This window comes from Leucopleurus acutus, assembly GCF_964270905.1.
Source record: "Leucopleurus acutus genome assembly, chromosome: 11".
NCBI lineage: Eukaryota > Metazoa > Chordata > Mammalia > Artiodactyla > Delphinidae > Leucopleurus > Leucopleurus acutus.
The window spans coordinates 41,113,030-41,119,029 of record NC_139152.1 but is presented as its reverse complement, the minus strand read 5'-3'; positions in this window follow the sequence as shown (position 1 = coordinate 41,119,029).

Here is a 6,000-nt window from a genome sequence, read left to right as displayed (position 1 = left end):
TCAAGTTGCAGGTAGCTAATCATTAATAAATTCAATGAGGTAGGGACAACCAACATGGCAGGGGTGGTGGTAAGAGAATAGGAAAAAAATAGTTCAGAATACATTCATGCAGTAAGGATAAGCAGAGTTCTGTACTACGTGGTTGTAATGTAAAATCTGTTTCTCACTGTGGATTTGGATTAAAAGAAAGTATGAAAGCCCCGTGTTAGCACTATGCCAAGTTCTAAATGAACGTTTATTAAATGAAATCATGGCACTTTCATTTTATATTTATTTTTGTTCTCCCGATGTGTAGCTACTGGAAAGCAGATATCATGTCATCTTTATTTTTCCAGTTCCTAGGAGAGTCCTTGTTACAAATTTGGTGCAATTAATAAATGTGTGTCAAATGAAAACCTGGAATGCAGGAATGAATGAAGGCAGTGTACAGCTCAGCATATATGGTTGTAAATGCTGTTCTGTCTCCTTCCGGAATTCTTCCTATTCAATCGAGAGATGAGACACTGTTCAGTTAACAGTTTCCAAAAGTCCTATTTCTCAGTCTGGAGAAAACAGTAAGGCCAAGAATAATTTGCACTCAAGAAGTATCACTTGCCCTTAGTCAACATGGTATCGTGAATGGCTTCAGGAAAGGGCTCCGGAGGGGGTGAGGGGAAGGGGGAAACAACAACAACAATAACAACAACAAAACGGTTGACCTTAGTCAAGATGGCTGCCTTTGGCTTCGCTCTATCAGAACGCGCATGCCCAGCCTTGTCCCCGCCCCCTCCCCGTGGCCCCGACGCGTGCGTCGCAACGTAGGGGGACAGCGCGGAAGAATAAATTTCTCTGTGATTGGTTGGTGCCGGATTTCAAACACGAGCTGGCGGCGAGGAGCTTCTCTGCCGTTGGGTGAGGCGCGGAGGGAAGTGGAAGGCCGCCCAGGTGGGACCCGGGGGACCCGGCCAAGTGGGTGCTGGGAGTTGCGAGAAAAGGTGGGTCTGGCGCTGGGTTTGTGGTGGGAGGCAGGCGTCCGCGGTTGTGGAGCCGTGGCCCGCTCGCGGGTTGTGGTGGAGGCCGGCACCTACAGCCCCTCCTTTGAAGGCTCTCCATGGGCCGGGGGCGCGGGCGGCCTGAGGGGGCGATGGCTGGGAAGTGGGTGGCTTCTTTCTTGGCGCCGTGTTTTGTGGAAAGCCGGGGGCCTCTTTTTGAGATGGTGGCTTGAACAAGGCAGGAGCCACCCCAGAGAAGTGGCTCTCGCCTAAAGACAGGGTTAGGGAGTGGGTGGGCTAACACCACCGTTCTCCACAGAGGAGCAAGACTTTTTCGAAGGGAAGAGCAAGCCCTGGTGTTTGAGAGGCCGGCGCGGCTCCGAGTGGTGCCCCTCTCCCTAGCGGGCTGTGTGTGTCTAGGTAGGCAATGACATCTTGCCCTTCCCGTCCTAAATCCCAGCCTTGGTAACAACGAGGCCATTTCACATACATCCCTCTTCAGGATTTCATTCCTCGGCAGAGGGTGTGCGTAGGAACGTGGGGTGGGTGGGAAGACAAGCTTTTTTTTCTTTTTCTTTCTTTTAAAGAAACGTCATCATACTCTTCAATGTGGAAGGTGAGCTTTTCGAGTTATTGAAAGTGTTCAGAGAAGACGCTTTTCCTATAGCTTAATCATTCAACAGGCACCTATTAAGTGCAAAATGTAAGTACAAGACAATCTTACTTGGCTTTAAGGGAGCTTGCAGTTTATTTGGGTTAATAGAACTTAGAAAGGTAACAGATTGTGTTACCTTTAGTAGGCCTTTACACTGTGGAGAGTACTGTACATCAGTACAGCCCTTTTAGAAAATATTTTGGCACTGTTTATCAAGAGTCATAAGAGGTTTTTATCCTCTGACTTGGTAATCCCAGCCTTGGAAATCCATTTTAAGGCACACGGCCACCTGAAGAAAAACACTGTCCTCGGTGATGTTCAATTTATTTATTCGGTGAATATTTAGTAATCATTTGCCAAGTGTCAGGCACTGTTCTAGGCACCAGGGGCTCAGCGATGAACAAACAAAAATCTCTGCCTTCTTGGAACTTAAACTATTGGGGAGACAGACAATAAACAAAATAAGTAAGTTAATATATAAGTATGTTAGATGGAGATGAGTGCTTTTGAGCAAAATAAAGCAGAGAAGTGTTGGGGGGAAAGATGCAATTTAAAACAGTGTGGTTAAGAATGAGACAATGACTTTTTTAAAAATTGAAGTGTAGTTGATTTACAATGTTGTATTAGTTTCTGGTGTACAGCAAAGTGATTCAGTTTTATATATATATTGTTTTTCATATTCTTCTCCATTATAGTTTACTGAATCTAGTTCCCTGTGCTATACAGTATAACCTTGTTGTTTTATCTATTTTATATATAGTAGTTTGATTCTGCTAATCCCAAACTCATAATTTATCCCACCCCCTTTCCCCTTTGGTAACCATAAGTTTGTTTTCTGTGTCTAAGTCTGTTTCTGTTTCGTAAATAAGTTCATTTGTGCCATATTTTAGATTCCACATATAGATATCATATGGTATTTGTCTTTTCTCTTTCTGACTTACTTCACTTATTATAATCTCTAGGTCCATCCATGTTGCTGCAGATGGCATTGTTTCATTCTTTTTTATAGCTGAGTAGTATTCTATTTGTGTATATATACACCACATCCTTTTTTTTTTTTTTTTGCGGTACGCAGGCCTCTCACTGTTGTGGCCTCTCCCCTTGCGGAGCACAGGCTCCGGACGCGCAGGCTCAGTGGCCATGGCTCACGGGCCCAGCCGCTCCGCGGCACGTGGGATCTTCCTGGACTGGGGCACGAACCCGTGTCCCCTGAATCGGCAGGCAGACTCTCAACCACTGTGTCACCAGGGAAGCCCCACATCTTCTTTATCCATTCATCTGTCAATGGAAATTTAGGTTGTTTCCATGTCTTGGCTATTGTAAATAGTGCTGCTGTGAACATTGGGGTGCATGTATCTTTTCAAATCATAGTTTTCTCCACATATATGCCCAGGAGTGGGATTGCAGGATCATTTGGTAGCTCTATTTTTAGTTTTTTAAGGAACCTCCGTACTGTTTTCCATAGTGGCTGCACCAATTTACATTCCCACCAACAGTGTAGGAGGGTTCCCTTTTCTCCACAGCCTCTCTAGCATTTATTTGCAGACTTTTTTTTTTTTTTGGTGGTACGTGGGCCCCCACTGTTGAGGCCTCTCCCGTTGCAGAGCACAGGCTCCGGATGCGCTGGCTCAGCGGCCATGGCTTACGGGCCCAGCCGCTCCGCGGCATATGGGATCTTCCCGAACCGGGGCACGAACCCGTGTCCCCTGCATCGGCAGGCGGACTCTCAACCACTGCGCCAGGAAGGCCCCTCATTGTAGTTTTGATTTGCATTTCTCTAATAATTAGCGATGTTGAGCATCTTTCAATGTGCCTATCGGCCATCTGTAAGAGGCAATGACATTTGAATAAATACCTGAAGGAAGTGAGGGAGTGACCATGTGAGAGTTTCTAAGTAGATGTAACAGAAAAACGAAATTACCTAAATGTCCAGGGAAGAGAACAGTTAAATAAATGTTCATGAACTTTTTGTAACTTAATGGAAACATGATTTAAAAAAAGTAAAACAAAATTATATATAAATCTATGATTGCAATTCGATGAAATATGGGTGCGTAATGGGCAAAGATTAGATAGGGAGGTGCATATAGTTGTTTAGGGTGGTGAGGTTTTAGTTTCACCATTAAATAACTTTTTTTTTCTTTTTCTTTTTTTAAAATTTTTGGCCACACCTTGCAGCATGCGGGGATCATAGTTCCCCTGCCAGGGATCGAACTTCACCCTTTGCAGTAGAAGCCCGGAGTCTTAACCACTGGACCACCAGGGATGTCCTTTTTTTTTTGAACATAGAAAATTAACAGTATGAGGCAGTGTTTTATATCTACCAAATGAGTGTTATAGATAATAAAGAGGTTATTTTGGACTAAAATGGTTAAGGAATGCTTTAGTGAGTTGGTAAGACTTATACTAGACCCTGAGGAATGGAACAGTTTGGAATGGAAGGAATTCACAGAAGAAAAAATGAGAGGAGAACTTAGTATAACGAACTGGTAATCATTTTCTGAAAAATAGTAATTCAACTTGTCCCATTTCATTTTTTTGTTTTGTTTCGTTTTGTTTTTTGGGCCATGCTGCAGGGATTTGTGGGATCTTAGTTCCCCCACCAGGGATCGAACCAGGCCCTTGGCAGTGAAAGTGCAGAGCCCTAACCACTGGACTGCTGGGGAATTCCCTCCCATTCCGTACTTTAATCTTCATTCATGTTGGACTGAGGATGTTCTATTTACTCTTTCTGCAATTGACTTGCTCATGAGAACATTCGGTTTCAAGATATTCCTTCTGCCTGCCAGTTGAATAAAGGCTTTGATATGGTGAAGCAGAAACTGGACATTTGGGAAAAAGAATTATTCCGAAATGCTTTCATTTGAAAGAATCTTGTAGTATTGAGACAGTCTTAGGGAATGTTTTTTCTTGGCAGCAGAGAACAGAGAACCTGTATTGTTGATTTCTTGGGACTCTCCAGATTTAGTAATGTTTGTGAGAATGTTTTTCATTAAAACTCTTCCCTGAAAAACGCACTGCTTTGTGTGACAGAATTTAACACCCTCAATGCATCTAAAACCTGATGTATAGGTCTCTTAATAATGTTGTTTGTAAGGGGAGGAAGAAGAGGCTAGAGACTTTTCCCAGGATACTCTGCAGTAAGATCTGTAATAGTCTGTTATTCTGAAGGATGATCTCTGTTCTCTTGGCTGGTGATTGAAATTAAATTGGGGACTCAAAGCAATCACATCAAGCTGAGACTCTTTCCTGGTGATGCCAAATTGCTCCCTTAGGGATACTCACAGATTGGGAATCTGTAACACAGTGACTTCTCCACCTCTGGGGCTTCTCATCAATAACAGCTGAGATTCTCTAGCACCTTTTTGTTTAAAGCACTCAACAAACTGATTTCCTTGCTACACACAAGGATCATTTCAGCTTTCCCGAAAGGCAGCCGCCTCTGTAGTGAAAAAGTGACATCTGTTTTACAGCTGCAAAGCAATGTACTGCAATATGACTTTGTTTTTGTTTCCTTTCACATTAATGTATCTCCTAGCTATGAGCTAAATAATAAAGGGGGGGGGGAATAAAGAAGTATTCATGAGGGTAAAAAATGTGACCCAGCAGGAAAATTAAGGCCATTTTCAATTGACATTGAATAGGAAGAGTAAATTTTAGCTTTTCAAGCTACAATTTGGCTGAGATATCAGTTAGTACTGATACAGAAAGATATTTTTGGCATTTATATAAATAATTCCTGAGAGTCACTTCTGTAGCACGTTAATAAAAATGCATGGTCCCTTAGCATATAAAGAGAAGAGGATTATATTTTCTAGTGCTGTTTTTGGATTGCCCAAAGTAAATCTATGTTAGAGGAAAAATTAACTCTTCTCAGATGCTATGAGCCTCATGTAGAAGAGCTTGTTTAAGAGCCTAGACAAGGTCAAGTTTTGCTATCTCCTGCCTTCTTTTTGATCTGGGTTCCAGCTATGATTTGGTAATCACTGTTCTAGGATGTAAATAACAACAATCAGACCAAAACAAAAGCAAAAAATGTATACCCACTATAATACCCTATATTCTTTTTTTTAATTAATTAATTTTGGCTGCGTTGGGTCCTCGTTGCTGTGCACAGGCTTTCTCTAGTTGTGGTGAGTGGGGGCTACTCTTCATTGTGGTGCTCAGGCTTCTCATTGAGGTGGCTTCTCCCGTTGCAGGGCACAGGCTCTAGGCGCGCGGGCTCCAGTAGTTGTGGCACGTGGGCTCAGTCGTTGTGGCTTGAGGGTTCTAGAGCGCAGGCTTCAGTACTTGTGACGCATGGCTTAGTTGCTCCGCGGCATGTGGGATCTTCCTGGACCAGGGCTTGAACCCGTGTCCCCTGCATTGGCAGGT